At 43.1% G+C, this 20,513-nt stretch overlaps 1 protein-coding gene across 2 annotated transcripts in view; it reads left to right on the top strand.

Moving 5' to 3' along the window:
• The first annotated feature begins 18,588 nt into the window (after positions 1-18,588).
• The window catches only part of MTIF3 (mitochondrial translational initiation factor 3), a 19,241-nt gene continuing 17,316 nt past the window's right edge, over positions 18,589-20,513 (top strand). Inside the window, exon 1 of one of the 2 annotated variants that reach the window (XM_006098264.3) lies at positions 18,589-19,020. The gene's annotated coding sequence lies outside the window, so the exon portion shown is untranslated. Of the gene's footprint in view, positions 19,021-20,046; positions 20,066-20,513 lie in introns of those variants that run through there. The other variant, XM_023762012.1, reaches the window with a different exon arrangement.

Below are 20,513 nucleotides of genomic sequence, written 5' to 3'. Positions count from 1 at the left end.
GGCGGCAGGGGAGCAGTTAGGGGCATCAGGCAGGTAGGTGAGCACTTAGGAGCCAGTGGTTCTGGATTGTGAGAGGGATCCCAGATTGGAGAGGGTGCAGGCCAGGCTGAGGGACCCCCCCTCTCCGTACACGAATTTTGTGCACCTGGCCTCTAGTTGATATATAAAAATGCAACTGATTGCTAGATATATATTTTGTATTTTGCTACTTTACTGAATTCATTTATCAGTTCTAGTAGATTTTTGGTGGAATCGTTAGGATTCTCTATATACAGTATCATGTCATATGCAAATAATTATAGGATTACTCTTCCTTTCCAATTTGGATGCTTTTTATTTCTTCTTTTTGTCTGATTGCTATGGCTAGGACTTTCAGTACTATATTGACAAAGAGTGGTGAAAGCAGATATCCCTGTCCTGTTTCTGATCTTAAGGGAAATGCTTGTAGTTTTTGTTCATTGAGTATAATTTTGGCTATGGGTTTGTCATATATGACCTTTATTATGTTGAGATATGTTCCCTTTAGTCCCACTTTGCTGAGAGTTTTATAAAAAATGGATGCTGGATTTTAGAAAAAAAATTTTCCATCTATTGATATGATCATATGATTTTTATTCTTCATTTTGTTTATGTGGTGTATCATGTTTATTCATTTGCAGATATTGTACTAACCTTGCATTCCCAGAATAAATACCACTTGATCCTGGTGTATGATTTTTTAATGTATTATTTGGTTCAGTTTGCTAATGTTTGGGGGGGGGGGTCATTGAGGATTTTAGCATCTATGATCATCCAATTATATTGGCCTATAATTTTTATTCTTTGTAGTGTCTTTATCTGGTTTTGGAATTAGGATAATGCTGGCCCCCTAAAATGAGCTTGGGAGTCTTTCCTCCTCTTGAATTTTTTGGAATAGTTTGAGAAGGATGGGTGTTTGTTCTCTTTGAATGTTTGGTAAAATTCATCTGTTTAGCCATCTGGTCCAGGGCTTTTGTTTGTTGGAAGTTTTTCTATTAATGCTTCATTTTCACTAGCTATAATCTCTCTATTCAGATTCTGTGATTCTTCCTGATTCAGCTTTGGATGACTGTATATTTCTAGGAATTTATCCATTTCATCCAGATTGTCCAATTTGTTGGCATATAATTGTATGTAATATTTTTTGCAATCATTTGTATTTCTTTGGTGCTAGTTGTTACTTCACCTTTTTCATTTCTGATTTTATTTATTATGGTTCTCTCTTTTTTTCTTGATGAGACTGATTAAAGGCTTGTCAATCTTGTTTATCTTTTCAAGGAACCAGTTCTTGGCTTCATTGATCTTTTGTATTTTTTTTAGACTATTTCATTTATTTCTGCTCTGATCTTTATTATTTTCTTTCTTCTACTTCAGTGGTTCTCAACTTTCCTAATGCACGACCCTTTAATACAGTTCCTCATGTTGTGGTGACCCCCAACCATAAAATTATTTTCATTGCTACTTCATAACTGTAATTTTGCTACTGTTATGAATCATAATGTAAATATCTGATATGCAGGATGTATTTTCATTGTTACAAATTGAACATAATGAAAGCATAGTGATTAATCACAAAAACAATATGTAATTATATATGTGTTTTCCGATGGTCTTAGGCGACCCCTGTGAAAGGGTCGTTCGACCCCCCAAAGGGGACGCGACACACAGGTTGAGAACCGCTGTTCTACTTGCTTTGGGCTTTGTTTGTTGTTCCTTTTCTAGTTCCTTTAAGTATAAAGTTAGATTGTTTATTTGAGACTTTTCTTGTTTCTTGAGGTAGGTGGGTAGTGCCATGAATTTCCCTCTTAGGACTGCTGCTGCTGTGTGCCATAGATTTTGGGTTGTTATGTTCTCGTTTTCATTTGTTTCAATGTATTTTTTATTTCTTTCTTGATCTCATTGTTAACTGATTCATTGTTTTGTAACATGTTATTTAGCCTCCATGTTTTTGTGTATTTTTCAGTGATTTTTTTTCTTGTGATTTATTTCCAGTTTCATACCATATGGTCAGAAAAGATGCTTGATATGATTTCATTCTTCTCAAATTTATTGGGACTTGTTTTGGGTCCTAACATGTGGTCTACCCTAGAAAATATTTCATGTGCACTTGAAAGGGTATATATTCTGCTGCTTTGGGGTGAAATGCTCAGATGATATCAATTAAATCTATCTGTGTGTCTTTTAAAGCTGCTGATTTCTTGTTGATTTTCTGTATGGAAGATCTAGCCATTGATGTCAGTGGGGTGTTAAAATCTCCTTTTATGGCTATATGACTGTTAATCTCTCCCTTTATGTCCATCAAGACTTGCTTTACATATTTAGGTGCCCCTATATTGGTTGCAAAAATGTTTACAACGGTTATATCCTCTTGTTGAATTTGTTCCTTTATCATTATGTAGTATCCTTCTTTATCTCTTACTATAGCCTTTGTTTTAAAGTCTATGTTGTCAGATATAAGTATTGCTACTCCAGCTTTTTTCCCTTTCCATTTGCATGGAATATCTTTTTCTATCCTTTTACTTTTAGTTTGTGTGTAACTTTCATTCTAAGTGGATTTCTTATAGACAGCATAAATATGAGCCTTGTTTTCTGATCTATTCAGCTAGCCTATGTCCTTTGATTCCATTTAAAGTGATTTTTGATAGATATGTATTAATTGCCATTTTATTATTTTAACTGTGTTCCTCCTCCCTCTCCTCTCTTCTTCTTCTTCTTTTCTTTTCCTTCTTCTTCTTCTCCTCCTCCTCCTCCTTCTCCTTCTCCTCCTCCTCCTCCTCTTCTCTTTCTCTCCTCTCTCTCTCTCTCTCTCTCTCTCCTCCTCCTCCTCCTCCTCTCTCTCTCTCTTCTCTTCTTCTCTCTTCTTCTTCTCTTCTTCCTTCTTGTGGCAGGCCCTTTAACATTTCTTTAGTACTGATTTGGTGTCAACAAACTCCTTTAACTGCTTCTTGTCTTGGAAGCTCTTTATTTCTCCTTCAGTTTTTGAATGATAGCATTGCTGGGTAAACTAGTCTTGGTTGTAGGCCCTTGCTTTTCATCACTTTGAATATTTCATGCCAATCCTTTCTGGCCTGAAATGCTTCTATTGAAAAATCAGCTAAAAGTTTTATGGGAGATTCCCTTATAGGTAACTAACCGTTTTCTTATTGCGGCTTTTATGATTTTTCTCTTTGTCTTTAGCCTTTGTCATTTTAATTATGATGTGTTTTGGTGTGGGCCTCTTTGGGTTCATCTTGTTTGGGACTCTCTGCGCTTCCTGGACTTGTGTGCCTTTTTTCTTCAACAGGTTAGGGGAGTTTTTGGTCATTCTTTCTTCAAATAAGTTCTCATTCCCTTGCTCTCTCTCTTCTCCTTCTGGTAACTCTCTGATGTAGATGTTTTACTTTCTATTGTCCCAAAGGTCTCTTAAACTATCCTCATTTTTTTAAAATTCTGTTTTTGTTGTTGTTTTGCTGCTCTGATTTGGTGTTATTTTCTACCTTGTCTTCCAAATCACTGATTCCATTCTCTATTTCATCCAGTCTATTGTTTATTTATTCCAGTGCATTCTTTATTTCAGATATTGTATTCATTTTTTATGGTTTTACGGTTTATGTTTTATGGTTTCTATGTCCTTTTTCATGCTGTTAAGCATCCTTATAACCATTACTTTGAACTCTATATAAATTAAATTGCTTGCCTCCATTTCACTTAGCTCTTTTCTGGAGATTTCTCCTATTCTTTCATTTGGGGTAGGTTTTTTTTGTCTTCTCATTTGGCTGCCTCTGTGTGTGGTGTGTGTGTGTGTGTGTGTGTGTGTGTGTGTGTGTGTGTGTTTCTGTTTATTGGATATATCTGCTATGACTCCCACTCCTTTTGGAGTGGTCTTATTACTAAGTATCCTGTGGGGTCCAGTGGTACAGTTTCCTTAATCACCTGAGTTAGGTGCTCTATGATTGTCCCTTGTATGAGTTATGTGGGCCTTCCTGTTGTAATGGAATCTTGATTTCTATTGGCCTATTCATGCATAAGATTGACTCTCAAGCTGGCTGACTGTGAGTCTCAACCCCGACAATGGACTGTGAGCTGCTGTACAAGTGTTGACCACATGAAGCAGAATTTGCCCCACAGGTTCTGGTGCCTGCTGAAATCTCCCTTTGGATATGACACTTTTGAAGCTTATTGGATCTTGCTCTGATGTCTGCAGCTGGTCACTGGGTGTGTTGGTTCTGGGTCTCTTGCAAGGGAATCTGGTTCTGGCTAATGTCTGATGATGCCTATGACTGGCCCTGGCCAACCTGTTTACAGCTATAAGTGATCCACAGTTTGTGGCTTCTGCTGGTTCTGGTGCACACAGTGAGGACCAAGCTGTGCACCAAGGCTGATTTTTATCAGCACTGGGCCTGGGGACAGGTTAGTTAAAGTCCCAATGCACCCTAAGATCTGCCTCTGCCTGCCAGCTGCCTGTAGCTCAGTTACCGAAAGAGCCTCTGACAGTACTGGAGTTGCACAAGATAGGTTCTCATTGAGTCACCAAGTAGAATGATGTTCACCAGATTGATACAAATTGCAGATCAGTGCCAGTGCTTGGTCTGAAGCCACTCAGCAAAAGTCCCAGGGAATACCAAGTCCTGCTGCCACCTGATGGGAGCTTACACACTTTTGTGTGGGATGGGATATCAGGGAGTTGTCAGGGTGAGACAGGTAGTGTTTATCAGGCCCAAACAGACCAAGGTTTGGCCATGTGAAGGAAGGGCTCTGCTAGTTGGGTGTGGAAGGGAAAAATGGTCCCTGTCCTACAGGCACACAATTCAATCTGTTCCAGCTTCTGCTGCCCAGCAGCATGAAGCCCCCAGGAGTTAGGAGGATGGGGCTAGTGATTTCCTGTGAGGGGGAGGTGCTGGTCAGGCTTCAGGGAAGGTGAGGGGGGGAATGGCCCCTACCTCGAAGACACACAACTTAGTCACTGACAACCCCTGAGTCTTTCCAGACCTCTACACACTGTCCAAGCCAGCTGACTCCTCAGCAGGGCCTAAGCTCTGCAGAGTGAGGTGAGAGGGAATCCATAGGGTGGGGTTATTGCTTTCCCCCAGGCTCATGCAACTTGGAGGGGATTGCCCCACCCAAGAAAGATGGCATCTGCAGTATGGCATGTACAGAGTGACTCAGTACAGGGATCTGGTGGCTGTCCCCTCCTCTCTCTCCCCAGAGCCACAATCCCCGACTCTCCTCATGTGTCTCTAGTCTGCTCTGCTCTACCTATGCTGGAGCTCACGTTGAGTGGCTGCAAACGACATTTTTTTTCCTTTTTTAAAAAAAATCTTTATTGTTGAGAGTATTACAGATGTCTCCCTATTGCCTCCCTTCACTGGTTCCTGCCCTGCCCCAGACCTTTACCACCCTATTGTCTGTGTGCATAGGAAATGCATATATATATATAAGATCTTTGATTAATCTCTCCCTGCCCCTTCCTCTCTCCCTTCCCTCTGAGATTCATCATTCTGTCCCATGTTTCCATGTCTCTGGTTCTATTTTATTCATCAGTTTATCTTGTTCATTAGATTCCTTGTTTGTTTATTTTGATATTTAGATTCAATTGTTCCCTTGTAGGGGCTCCCTTGTAGGTAACTAACTACTTTCCTCTTGCTTAAGATTCTCTCTTTGTCTTTAATCAATGTCATTTTAATTATATGTCTTGGTGTGGGCCTCTTTGGGTTCCTCTTGCCTGGGAATCTCTGTGCTTCCTGGACCTGTAAGTCTATTTCTTTCACCAGGTAGGGAAAGTTTTCTGTTATTATTTCTTCAAATTGGTTTTTAATATCTTGCTCTCTCTCTTCTCCTCTGGCACCTCCATAATGGGAATGTTGGTATGCTTGAAGTTGTCCCAGACACTTCTTACACTATCTTCAAATTTTTTATTTTTTTATTTTTGCTTTTCTGCTTGGGTGTTTTTTGCTTCAACATATTTCAAATCATTGATTTGATTCTCAGAATCCTCTACTCTACTGCTCAATCCCTGTAAATTATTCTTTATTTCAGTTAGTGTATGCTTAATTTCTAAATGGTCTTTTTTCATGTCTTTGAAATTCTCACTCAGATTCTTGAAAGTCTCACTAAGTCCCTTGAAGCTCTCATTAAGATCCTTGAGCGCCGAAACCGGTTTGGCTCAGTGGATAGAGCGTCAGCCTGCGGACTGAAAGGTCCCAGGTTCGATTCCGGTCAAGGGCATGTACCTGGGTTGCGGGCACATCCCCAGTAGGAGGTGTGCAGGAGGCAGCTGATCGATGTTTCTCTCTCTCATCGATGTTTCTAACTCTCTATCTCTCTCCCTTCCTCTCTGTAAAAAATCAATAAAATATATTTAAAAAAAAAAAGATCCTTGAGCAAGCTTATAACCAGTGTTTTGAACTTTGTATTTAATAGTTTACTGGCTTCCATTTCTTTCATTTTTGACATGTTTCTTTGTCTCCGCATTTTGGCTGTTTCCCCATGTTTGTTTCTATGTATTAGGTAGAGATACTATGTCTCCTGGAATTGGTAGAGTAGCCTTGTGTAGTAGGTGTCATGGAGGGCCCAGTGGCTCAGCCTCCCCAGTCACCTAAGCTGGGCACTCTAGGTGCACCCCTGTGTAGGCTGTGTGCATTGTTTTGTTGTAGTTGAGCCTTGATTGCTGTTGGCATCACTGGGAGGAATTGACCTGCAGGCCAATTGACTGTGAGGACCAGCTGTAACTGCAGTAGAAGAACTGCTATGCAGGAGACACCCCTATGAAGCAGGACTTGCTTCAGTGGGGCTTTGGTGCTCACTGAGTCTGCCCCTTGAGTGTGTTGCTTGTGGATACGTAGAGTTGTAATCTGGTATAGTCTGAAGCTGTCCACTGGGTGCACTGACTCTAGGGCCTCTTGGGAGAAACAAAGTCAGCCACTTCCTGGGGCTACCCAGCAGTAGTCACAGAGAGATCTGCAGATGGCTGCTACTTGTATTGGGCTTGGAAATGCCCAGGCAAGGCCCAGCTGTGAAGCAAAGTAGGCTGGTGCTAGTGCCAGTTTGTGGGCCTTTTATTGATAGGTTTGGGGCACACTGACACCAGCTGCTGCTTGTTTGATAGGGTTTAGCTAAGTCTGAAGCCTGTGACAGGACAGGCCATTCATGTGGAAAAGTTGCTGCAAATGGCTTGGTTGGGCTGCAAATTGGATGAGACGGGTCTCAGGGAATCATCAGGGCATAGTCAACAGTGTGGGCCATGCTAATGGAAACTCAGATATGGCTGCCAATCTGTTCTGTGATGAGGGAGGTTCCAGCACAGGAACAATGATCCCTGTGAGGACCCCTATCTTGCAGAAAGTAGCCCCTGAGTCTTGCCCTCATGCCAGACAATCCAGTTCCTCACTCAAAGCCACAGCCCAGTCCTGGAGCTCAGAAGAATGGAACTGTGTAAGTTCATGCTCAGGCCCTTTAAGAGGAGTTGCATGGGACTCCAACAGCCTCCATGTCCCTCAGCCACAATCCCCTGCCCAAAGTTATAGGGACTTCTCTTCCCAGCTCTGGAACCCTGGGCTGAGGGTACAGTGTAGGGCTGGGACTCCCTGCTTCTCATGGGAGACCTTGGGAGATATCCCTTCTGATTAAAAAAACTCCACATGTGGGTGTTGATCAGCCTGTTCCGTGCCTCTGCCCCTCCTACAAGTCTCAATGTACTTTCTTCTTTACTTCTCTAATTGTAGAACTTCCCTTCAGCCAGATTTCAGGTGGTTCTTAATGATGGTTGTTCTGTATTTTAGTTGTAATTTTGATGTGGTTGTGGGAGGCAGTGAGTACCAGTGTTTACCTACGCTGCCATCTTGGTTCTCTCCTAATCTTTTTCCCAATTAATCTTTGTTCTCCGTGAATGAAATTTTGTGTGTTGGCCCTTTAAGAGGGCGCCAGTGTCTCTAGCACACTCCAGTCTTCCCCTGGTGGACAGAAACATTGCCGCTTTTCACAGCCAGATGTTATGTGGGCACCTCTTCCCAGCTCTGGTGCTCTGGGCTAGGGAGCCCGGCTTGGGGTTGAAACCCCATGCTCCTCAGGAGGAACCTCTGCAGCTTAAATGTCCCTCCAGAACCTCAGCCGCCTCTGCCTGTGGGAGTGGGGCCAGCCCTTTTTGCATCTCTGCTCTTTCTACCAGTCTCAACGTGGCTTCTTCAGTAAATCCTTGGTTATAAGACTTCTCTTCAGCTAGTGTTCAGGTGGTTATGTAGGATGATTGTTCTATAATTTATCTGTAATTCCAGTTTGGTCATAGGAGGTGGTGAGTGTAGCTTCCACCTATCTGCTTCCCTCTTGGATTCTCACATTGAAAAGGCAGCAACTACAAAATATATACATGTCCATAGGCTACTTGTAAACAAAAGATTCACTTCATCAAAAAAGCCTAGGAAAATTAAACCATCTTAAAACAGGCTAAAGGTATTATGAAAAATGAATTAAAATGACAGAAAATAAGGAAGATTATGTTTATAATCCAATTTTAAACCACATTACAAATAAGGAAATAAGAAGGTGATAGAAAAGGATTGGTTTTGAATCAGAGAAAATTCAGCCAGTATAATCTAATCTACTGTTGTTCCACAAGGCTTGTCCATGTCTTTTCTGTGAATGGCACACTTACTTTTCATAGATATGTTTTCTGTTGATTACTTTAAGAGCTAATATTTTTCAAGCACTTCTGTGCTCCAGGAATTGAGTGTGTTTGTGTGTATTCTTTAAATGCTATCAAGTCCATGTGGAATAAACTCGTTATCCCCTGTAACAGATGATGAAACAAAGGTTTACAGAGAGTAACTTCACCAAAGAAACACAGTGGCCAAGCCAGCTGACCTGCCATGGCTCCAGGTCTGCGTGCCCACTGCTAATCAGTCAGCCATGTGGCTCTCCAGACCTCTCCCAAATGTAGAACTCTTCCTTGTCCTATGCTTCCTTCTCTGACTTTGTTACATTAACACAGAAATGAGTTTCTCAGCCCCAGTTTTGTATTCTCATCCATGCCATTGCCTTTGCCTAGGATGGCAGTTTTCACCCTTTGGGGGCAGCTCCACACTTGTGTGATGAAGTTTATGGGCAGGCCCTCCGGTCACACTTGTGGTGTCCAGGAAGCAGGCGATGGCCTGGCCTAACCAGATTTGGGGTAAAATGCAGCTCCTGTTATACTAGTTATAACTCAGCAGCTTGCCCCCCATTCAAGAAAGCAAGTGAGGTAGAGAACAATTATATAAAAAATAATAATAAAAACTTCAAATCCATTCTAATTTGTAACAAAAAAATTAAATAAGTAAAATCAGTGGCAACTTTTATGACTTAAACTATTAATGTAAAAACTTATCCATACTAGTGTATCACATGATGACTGAATATGAAAGGGGGCACTATAAATTTCCAAAAACTACCAATTGTAGTCTATAAGTAATGCATCATAGCATAAGGCACACATACTTTTCCACCATTAGCCCACATTATTCTGTTACATACTCTCATAGTAATAATTTAAAGTTGCAGCTATAATTGCAGATATAACTTCAATTATATGCAGATATCCATTTTACATTTTATGATGACTGTTTTTTACAGTAAGTATTATTAGCAAAATAGTTGACCAGATCAGTAATAAAAACCCATCAATTATGTACAGAAAATGAAAGTGGTTAGACTGGGCTTCTATTGTGTTGTGTGAGAGCTTTCTGTCTTAGAGGCAGCAAGGTCACCCAATGTTACACATGTGCTCACTTACTAATCCTTTTGACAATGATGATGATTACAGGGAATGCAGTTTGCAATTAGAGAATCCATACGTAGTAATTAATACAAGGAAATCCAAGACTTCATCATTACTCCTTTATGAAACACAGACTTTCCCTGTGATTTTTTCATAAATCATTTAGACTTTCTGTGCTTCTAATTCAGTAATTATAAATTACTATAGTAGTAAACATGCTCCTTAGCATAGAAGTTTGTTTCAACAAAGGACGCCACTGTCAGCAGTGCTTCCCAGTGACTTAGAAAGGTTTCTCCCAAAACTGTAACGAAATACCTAGTGGTCTCTCAGCTCAAAGCTAGGAAAGGAAAGCCTCTAAAAGACATGAAGTCCTACACCAAAGCTCATACACTTTATTCAAAGGCTGTCTTCCCTTATTTCACTGACCATTTTTCAAAGGATTAGTTGTGCATTTTACAGCCCACAACTGTTCCAACAAATACTTAAAGCACACTAGAAATGCCGCTTTAGGTTGGCTGCTATAGCCAATGACACAAGACACAAAAACAGCAAAGGTACAGTCCTGTCTTTAAGGAGCTGACAGTGGAGAGGGCAGGGTATGCCAAATATTTAAGTAACTTTATATTAGGAGACAGAGAAAAAGAAATGCCACAGAATAAGCATATGTAAGACGACAGGGGTCCAAAGAAGAGAAAAATTCATCCAGTTAGACCAGGGGTTCTCAACCTGTGGGTCGCGACCCCTTTGGGGGTCGAACGACCCTTTCACAGGGTCGCCTAAGACCATTGGAAAACACATATATAATTACATATTGTTTTTGTGATTAATCACTATGCTTTAATTATGTTCAATTTGTAACAATGAAATTGGGGGTCACCACAACATGAGGAACTGTATTAAAGGGTCGCGGCATTAGGAAGGTTGAGAACCACTGAGTTAGACAAAGGGAAGGCTTCATGGAAGAGGTGGTACTTGAGCTTGGGCTTGAAAGATGGGTCTGGATTCCAGGAAGAACTTAGGCACAAATAGGCACAAAATATGGTTAAGGACCAGCAAGTAGTCATTTGTCTGCTCAGCAGTGGTGGGTGGAAAGAGGGTTGAAGCTGTAAAAATTGGTGGTTGCAATGACAGAAAGTAACCATAAGAAAATCTGCCCAAGAGTGATCTGAAGACAGGAAATGAAGACCAGTGGACCTCTGGGGACTAGAACAGAAAATCAGAAATGAAGGCTCCTACCCCATTTCTCACAGGGCCCTGCAGTCTCTTGTCTCTGCATGGTTCTTTCTGCATATCTATTTCATTTTCCTCTGCAGACCAATTCACCTGCGTGAAGTAAACTCCAGCCTGCACATAGCATTGGTTTACACAGTGAAATAAACAAATTTATAAGGCTTTTTCCTGTGTTGGTTAGGAGTAGGTTCAGCTGCAAAATAAAAACTTTTTTCTCTCACAGTCAAGGAATCCAGGCATGCTGGGCCATGGTGCCAGGCAGGACCCAGGCTCCTTCTATCTCATTGCTCTACATGCATGGTTTCCATTCCATGATCTCCTCATGCTCCAGGTCGCCATCCCAGCTTCAGCTATCATGTCTACCTTTTAGCCAGCTGAGTAGAGGAAGGGGAGAAGAGCACACTCTCCTTCTAAGAGAACTTTTTGCAAGTTGCATATATCCGCTTATTTAGGGTGATTGTAATATGCCTCCTAAACTGGAACCCCTGTGAGAGTGAAAGAGGATGCTATTAATAATTATACCAGAATAATAGGTATAAACTAGGATTGTCCCAGACTTACCTGGAATAAGTTATATATGTCTATAGAGTATAGACATATATTGGCCAGAACTTGGTCATATGGCCACACTTTTCTGTAAGGGCGGCTGCACATACTGTCTGTATTCTGGGCAGCTATGTGCCCAGCTAAAACCTGGCCAAGAGAAGAATGGGTAGCCAATTAGTATCTCTGCCACAGTACCCTTTGACACCCAGCCAATCTCCTAGTTTGAATTTGCAACTTGTTACAGCCTGTGGACTGGTTTCCTGTAGGTCAGGCTTCTACCCTGTTCCAATCAGCTGTGAACAGGAGGAGTGTATGGGGGCAGGACTTTGGGATTGTAGAGCTCCCCTTTCAGGACCCATGGACAGGAGCAGAGACTGAGAAAGGGGCCTGGGTAGAGCAGGCAAATGGACTGACTTGTCAAATACAATAGGCTATAGACAGCTACAGAGGGCGATAATCACTAGAGTGGAAAATTACAACCAATGCAGCGGGCAGGCCATGGAAGTCACCAGAAGTTTTTTAGCAAGGAAATGGTGTGAACGGACATCCAGTTAAACAAGGTTATCTTGCCTGTGCATGTAGGCTGATTTGGAATAAGGTGAGATGAAAAGCTAAAAGTCCCCTTCAAGGCCTGTATTAGGCCAGGTGAGATTGAACTAGACGTTGAGCAGAACTTTCAAAGTGGGGAAATTTCTTAAGCTAGGTAGGCAATTATAGCAGCAAGAAGAGGTAGCTGATAGTATAATAGCAAGAGAAGAGTAAGAAAACCTGTAAACAATAGAATTACAAGTACAAAAACCACAACAGTTTGGGGCCACGCAGTATAGTGGCAGTTACTACAGATGCAACTGTATTATATACCACTATATTATAATGTGTACTCATAATGATACTCCCTTCCTTTTAAAAAATATTCATTATACTATATTTCAGAAAGCAATAAAGTTTTTCACACACTATAAAAAATACTTTTATTAAAAATGGTAAGACATTTTGTGTTCATTTGAAAGATAAGCTTAAGTATCTGGAAGAGTCTCTTATACAAAAAAAAATCTTGTTTTCTAAATAATGATGAGTCCTCACTGCCCCTGAAGCAAACCTGTTGTTAAAGGCATATTATAGTACAGCACTGAAATGTGTAGAGAACATTCACCTCGCTGACCATTAGATAAAAACACAGCTCTGGAAACCCAAGTTCAGCATCCTAATACCTCAGCTAAATGCATGTATAAAACTCATTCAAAAAAAAAGTCAAACCTCTTATTTATCATAGAAATGCAACTGAATAATACTGAGGCCTTCATATGATGCAGAACACTTGACATCAGTCTCAGGTAATCATACCTACTGAAAGGTGTGCATTTCCAACTGAAAGTCTAGAGTTGACATGACTCTTGGAAGAACAATTTCTATAGTAGGTTAGTCCTTGAACACCATGATAAGAGCATGAAAGACATACAGAAACCGGTGGCCATTTCTTTTGCTTACATAGAAATGTAATAAACAACTGGTTCTGACCACTATTATGCTCTAAATGTAAAGAAATGCTTGCAGGGAAACTAAGAGGAGGTCTCTTTGGTAATTTTGAATAATGAATGAGAAAACTTTGCTAGAATGGTTGAAAGTGAACTACACAAAGAAGCTTCTAGAAATTTGAGCCTCAGCATGGGGATTTTTTTCCGACATCCCTCACAGATTATTTTTGACTTAGCCAAGCATGGAGTCTCTTTTAAAGCTCCCAATTTAAAAATCTTGGAAGCTTTATAAAGTCCTCCACCTGCACGTCTTTTTAGGAGCACGATCTTTTATTCTCTAAAGGATGAAAACCACTAGCATTTAAAAACTTTGTTAAGCTGTCACTATCAATAGGGTAAAAAAATAATAATGGCTGACAAAGAAGAAACAAATTGAAGTTTTCGTGAAGCTCTTGTTAAAAGCTATAACCTCTGATGTTAACTAAATTTAACCCATTCTGACCCTCATCATGGCCCTTAACCTTTTCTTTCTTCTGTTTCCTGTGGCTGCTGGAGACAACCCGCCCCGTCCTTGGAAAAGCCTTCTCTGTGGCACACAAAGGCCCAGCCTTCCTTCTACCCCGTCAGGAGGCCCGGAATCGACCGAGGGGTCAGCACCTGTGCGGAGGAGCAGGTGACAGTGCACTGCCGGCCTCTTTCCAGAGCAAGTTGTAAGTGTCTACCCTTCAGCCATCACACTGCCGGTCAGGCATTCAAGCCACTGAAGTTCAGGTTTTCTTTGTGAATGCAGACTTTAAACAAATTGATCCATTGCTGTTCAACTGACTGTAAAATTAGTAGGTTTACTGTTGCAAAAAAAAGAAAGAAAGAAGGAAAACTGAGAGCTTTCACTTCCACTTTGGTAAGGTCACGGATGCATCCTAGGCTGCCAACAAAACAGCCTTTAAAATCTTTGCAGCAACTTTGGCGGTGGGGGTGGGGGAGAAGCAGTCCAACAATGACTGAAACGTACAGTGGAAAGTCTTCCCTATACAGTAAGCATGTAAAACTCCACATTTGATGAACTTTTCAAAATGGAATAATTTGCCTTTAATTCCATTTCCCTCAAATGTGAAAAACAGTGAACGTACAAATTTGCTTTACCACTAACATTAAATTTGCTGTCCATCTGCCTTCCTTAAATATCCTTGTGACTAAAAGATCTCATATGGGTGTTTAAAACTTTCTCTAGTTATATTTTAAATGTAAAATGCTGACTAATAACTGGGTTTTGCTTTGACTTACACAGTAGTAAACCTTGTACGTTTTGTAAGGTTTCCTATAGTAGCTCTTTGTTTCTGCATGAGATCCTATGATGGTAAAGGAAATTATTTGCATTAAGAGTTTAAAAATGACCAAAGTTACCTGAATCCCCCCAAAACTCAATACTTTTGAAATGGAAACACATGGCTCTATTGTTTTTCCAAAGGAGACTTTTGAACCTATTTTCTGCTTCATTCAGTTGCACAAGAGACTCTTCACATAAGATAAATGGGTCTTCCATATATAAATATTCTTTTATTCAGAAGACATGAAAGCTTTTTTAAAAAAAAATTTTTTTTAAAGCCCTGGCTGGTGCAGCTCAGTTGGTTGGGTGTTGTCCCGTGTGTGCACCAGAGGGTCACTGGTTCGATTCCCGGCCAGGGTACATGCTTGAGGTTTGGGCTCTATCCCCAGTAATGGGCATGCGGGAGGTAGCAGATCAAGGTCAGTCTCTCTCTCTCTCTCTCTCTCTCTCTCTCTTTCTCTCTCTCTCTCTCTCTTTCCCCCCCCCCCCCAACCCCCTCCCTTCCTGCCTCTGAAAAAAAAGTATGTCATTCATTTTGGACAAATTTATTTTGCTCATTCACAGCCAGCATCAATCATGTTTTATTTATCTATTTATTTTATTAATCCTCACCTGAGGATACTTTTTTTCCTATTGAATTTTAGAGAGAGTGGAAGGTGGGGTGTGTGTGGGGGGGGGCGGGGGAGACACACAGAGAGAAACATTGACAGGAGAGAGGTGCATTGATTGGTTTCCTCGAGCATGTGTCCTCGAGGCCGGGGATGAAGCCTGCAACCAAGGTATATGCCCTTGATCAGAATCGAACCCGAGACCTTTCAGTCCAAGAGCCAATGCTCTAACCACTGAGCCAAAACAGCTAGGGCCACTATCATACTTTAATGATTGGTGCCATCATTTTGTGTCAAGAGCCTAATCCGGAGTCTAATGTTATGGGAAATCTTACACATGATGAAGAAATTTATTCTGAATCTAAGGATAGTTTAAGAGTACATGAGGGGTTTTAACACAGATGTGGTCACCACATGTTCTCCAGTTCTTCTGAGGAAGCAGCATAAATAGCCGAAGGATGAATCTAGGTTACTTAAAGGAAAAGATCCCCTAAGTCCTTCCAAACAGTGAATGAGTTACTGATGGAAGTCAAACCACCTTGATGGAGTTTTCTGTTTTTCTTTTTAAGTGTAGGGATGTTTACATGTTTAGAGTGGATTCATCACAATTCTGCCTGAGGGTAAATAGTGGAGATTCCGTAAGAAGGCTTCCAGCTTTCAGATACTATGAGAACAGACAGTATCTTCAGGAAGTTTGATGAGTTATCCCACACCTGGCTTTCTGTGTCCCTTTTGACACATTTGTAGACATATGCTCAGGAGAGCATGGGTCCTCTCAGTTATTAAGCTGGCACTTAGAAAATGAGGAAGTTGCCCTAGCGGGTTTTGCTCAGTGGATAGAGTGTCGGCCTGCAGACTGAAGGGTCCCAAGTTTGGTTCCAGTCAAGGGCACATGCCTGGGTTTCGAACTTGATCCCCAGTGTGGGGTGTGCAGGAGGCAGCCCATCAATGATTCTCTCGCCCTCTCCCTTTCTCCCTGAAATCAATAATATATATATGTTTTTAAATAAAATGAGAAAGTTACTGCCATTTAAGACAAATGCCCTCAGCTAGATCTGGTTGGCACTACAGATAAGGAAACTAGTTCAGCCTTAAATAGCTCCATGAGAGCAAGGACCCAGTCTAAGTGTCCTCGTCAAGTCCACTCTGTCTCCTCAGCAAGTCCCAGGGCTGGCACTTTAGGCGTGAATATCTGTTGAAATAGTGAAGTGGGAAGCCCAGAAACAACTCATGTGTCTGTGACCCAGAGTCCAAGGTTAATATTTGCATGTTGGCCATTTCCAAGTTAAACAAGAATTAGACATTCATTTTATTCTACCAAAATTATTCCCTAGTACCAAAATAGAAGTTTGTTTAGTGGTGATTAGATTTCACACAATAGACTTCAATTCCCCTGTTTCAACAAAACTGCCCTAACAAGAGCTTACAATCTAATGGAGGAGGTGCATACAAACTAACTATACTTCATTAATAACTGTCTAGGAATATACTGAATATTTGAACCTACACACACTTTGTCACATCTATTTAACTTCAAAATAAACACAGGATTTACTAGTGTAAGCTCAGCTCCTTCAAGTACTTGTTGCAGTTATTGTGGCATCAGGCTAACAGCCTGGTGTTTTAGTAACTTTTATGGGTACAAACAATAACTTTGGGGAAGCTCTATACACTTCTGAGAATCCCCTTCTATGCACATATGGAATCAGAGAGTTTACAGATTTGTGACATAGTAATATTACTTCCCCAAACCCAGAAATGTGCCTTAGCAAGTCCTGGAATAGCCAGTTGCCTGCTTTATTATCTTTATTCAAGGGACTGCAAAGTGAGACTCTCAATGACTCTATAAAAGCTGTCAGGTCTTATTTCAGTTGGAGGTCAAAGCAGAGTTCAAGAGATTAAAAAAAGAAAAACAGCTTCTGAGGACACGTCTGCAAAACCCCTCTCCCCCTTTTCTGCTCACCTCCTTCTTGCGACATCTGACAATGGCAGTCTAGAAAACTTCCCATTTTATCTGCTGTAAACAATATCCCTTCAAAGAGGGGCCACAAAAGGGATGCTGGCAGGTAGCTCAGGTACCAAGGATCATTCAAATGATAATCCTATCAAATGTCAAGTCCTCGGTTTGGGTACTAAACTCTTCTATCGATGTTATACTTTCCACTTACTATCTTCACAGATTTGTAAGCCCACTGCTTCACTCACCAGCACAAGGGACAGTCAGCATCAGGAGCACCAACCCTCGCACCAGGCTGCCTGCATTTTTTATTCTCGGTTCCATTCGCTGTGTGACCTTGGGCAAATTACTTCTTTATTTCCAGTTCCCTCCTCTGTGCAAGGGGTGATGAGGTTGTCCCGAGGATGAAATGACTTGATAGAAATAAAGCACCCAGGACAGTGGCTGGCCAGGTAAATGCTAAGTGTGGGCACATATTGCTGAGCACCCACCATTTCTCAAGGTATGTGCTAGTCACTCTGTCTCCGTATCGCCACTAACCAAACTTCTATCTTGGTATTAATTTTGTAGAATAAAATGAATCTCTACTTCTCTTGTTTAACTTGGAAATGGCCAACACGAAAATATTAACCTTGAACTTTGTGTCACTAAGGTAAGTTTCTGGGTTTCCCACTTTACTATTTCAACAAATATCAGTGCTTACAGTGCCAGACTGGGACTTGATGAGGACCCTGAGACGTGGTCTCTGTGCTCACAGTTATGTAAGGTCGAACTAGTTTCTTCATCTGTAATAAGAGGTAATACCCGAATCAAGCAATTAATGAGATTACAGCAATGTGTTCCGCTGGACTACAAGTATTCAATAAATGTAATGTCCCTCTCATATGATAAATGAAAGTATTCTCTACGTATGTGGCTCCACTAAATCACAACTGTATTCTCCTTCTGCCATCGGGGAATTTCCTACTGAAGAGATGGGAGGGGCAGGGGTGGGCCCAGGGCCCAGGGGCGGGTCCGGGACAGGCAGGTGAGAAACCAGAGGCCGAGAGCCGCTCTGCCGAGTTCTCCCCTTTGTGGGCTGGTTGGCAGCTCTCCCGGTTACACTTCCCGGAACCACACGCGTCCCAGCCCGGCTCCAGCGACCACAAGCTCGGATCCGGCTGGCCTACTGTGTGTCACCAGCGGCTCAGGGAAGCCTTTCACTTCCCAGCCTGTTGGCTCACCTGCCGGACGGCAGCAGTGCTCCCTGACTCAAAATAATTAGAAAGAGGTTTATGAAATACTTCATTAAATACAAAATGTGAGGGTCGCGGAAGGAGGAACGCACGAGGCCAAGAGGGGTACAGAACTATGAATTTATCAGGCCACCTGGAAACCCAAATGGGCTGAGCCCCCAACCGGCACCAGCACCCAAGGACAGAGAGTGAGATTTTAAAGGACTCCAGGCGGCCTTTTCCAGATGCAGAATTCTCGGGGCGGGTCCTGAGGGGGAAGATGGGCTGAGCCCCCAAACGGCGCCAGCACCCAAAGATGGGGCGTCAGAGGTTTTTAAAGGGCTTTTTCCGGGCGGAGAATTCTCTGTGCAGGTCTGGATTCCAGGAAACTCCGGAGGGGAGAGACTCTTAGCAAGGGGAGTGCCCATGGTGAAGAGGCCTAAAGGTCAGTTCCCAGGGGAGGGGAATCGGTTCTCTGATCAGACCTAACACCAAAGACGTTTATGAAAGTTCTCCGAGGCCGGCGCAACGTGATGCAACCAGAGGAGGACAGCTCTGATCGCCACAAACTCGGCACACGAGTTTCCTCCCAAGCGCTGGAGACACAGGGCAGGTGGGTAGCAATTGCCCGCAGAAACCTCGCCCTCTGCATTATTTTTGTCGGAGGGATTCATCTGGGGCCAGAAAAGCGCTCCTCCCCGGGTCACCTTTCCTTTAAAAGACCCGCCCCGAAGCCCCGCCCACTACGGAAGGCGACGGTGCCTCCCCACGGGGCCCGTGTTCTTCGTCCGGACCTTGGTCCGCGGCAGGGAAAGCCAGGGGCGTAGGCGCTGAGTGGCCCAGAGAACCTGAGGCGGAAGGACGGTCTCAGGGCCACCCCTGCGGCGGCGGCGCTGCGCTCGGCCGTGTCCCCGGAAGGTCAGTGCACCCAGGCTGCCGGCGGAGCGCCGAGAGGCCTCGCAGGCTCCGCCGCGAGGGCGGGGTTGGGTAACGCCGTCTTGGGGCCCTGGCTGCTGCCTGTGCATCCCTGCACCGGGCCTGCGGTCCCTGAGACTTTCAGCCCCGCCATCTCGGCGCACGTACGTGCACGTCTGCGTGCGTCCCTACGCCCCTCGGGGGTGGGCGTGGTCGTCTCTGACGCTCGTGACCCAGTGCGCGCCCCTGGGAAGCGCTACTCTGGCCTACGTGCCTGCGCTCTGCGCCTGGCCGGAAGGGCTGGCCAAGCAGAAGCCACCGGGGTGGGTCAAAGTGATAGTGGAATTTCCTTTTCCTCCCACTTATCATTTAGCAGGCGCCATGGCATAAGATTTGTGAAAGAAGTAAATAAGTTTTCCTGCCGAAAAGCCGCGGTTCCCAGTGCATGTTAGGAAAGGCCTCAGCCTAAGAAAGGACTAAGAGTGGCTGGAAATCAACTACTACTTATTGTGCCAGCACAATACAGTGGGGCCTTGACTTACGAGTTTAATTCGTTCTGAGACCGAGCTCGTTAAGGAGCTCGTTAGCTCAAATTACTCTGTCAACTCAATGCAAAAAATCTGCCGAGAGACAGCTGGTATCTCAAAAAACTCGTTAGTCGGGACACTCATAAGTCAAGGCCCCACTGTACAGCAAAGGATAAATCAGATTCTTTCCCCACTTCATAGAACTCACCTACTAGTGAAGGAAACAGTAATACGATAATAACAAAATTATAATTGTGATAGATGCTGCTTGGGAAAGATAAACTATACAGGAAGCACTTAATGTTCAGCATTAATGTTGAGCTCAATAAACGAATGAGGTTGGGGGCGGCGGAGTAGGGGAGGTTTGGGTAATCTGGGACGCAAGCAGAAGAATGCTGAGAAAGATGGCACTAAGCAATGATCTGAGGTTTCCTGAACCAGGGGATGGGAAGGACATTTAAAGCAAGCATGTCAAACTCGCCACCCGCAATGAATATTTTTGGGGCCCAGCCAATATAACGGTATGTAAGAAATGTTTTAATAAAAATTTCATAACTTAATTTTTACAATATCCTGTTATACATAATACTAGAGGCCCGGTGCACAAAAATTTGTGCACTGGGGTGGGGGGGAAGGGGGGGTCCCCTCAGCCCAGCCTGTGCCCTCTCGCAGTCTGGGACCCCTCGGGAGATAACGACCTGCTGGCTTAGGCCCGCTCTCGGGTGGCAGAAGGCAGGCCCAATCCCTAGGTGCAGCCCCTGGTCGGGCTCAGAGCAGGGCGATTGGGGAGTTGGGCACCGCCCCTTGTCATGCACAGAGCAGGGTGGGATCGGGAGGTTGCAATGCCACCCTCAGTCACGCTCAGGTAGGGCCGATTGGGGTTGAGGAGCTCCCCCCTGTCACTCACAGAGTAGGGCCGATAGGGAGTTGGGGCACTGCCCCTGTCACACACAGAGCAGGCCCATCAGG

Source organism: Myotis lucifugus, unplaced genomic scaffold (genome assembly GCF_000147115.1).
Source record: "Myotis lucifugus unplaced genomic scaffold, Myoluc2.0 scaffold_227, whole genome shotgun sequence".
Taxonomy (NCBI): Eukaryota; Metazoa; Chordata; class Mammalia; order Chiroptera; family Vespertilionidae; genus Myotis; species Myotis lucifugus.
Note: the sequence above shows the minus strand (reverse complement) of the source record. Positions and strands in the feature narration are given on the sequence as shown.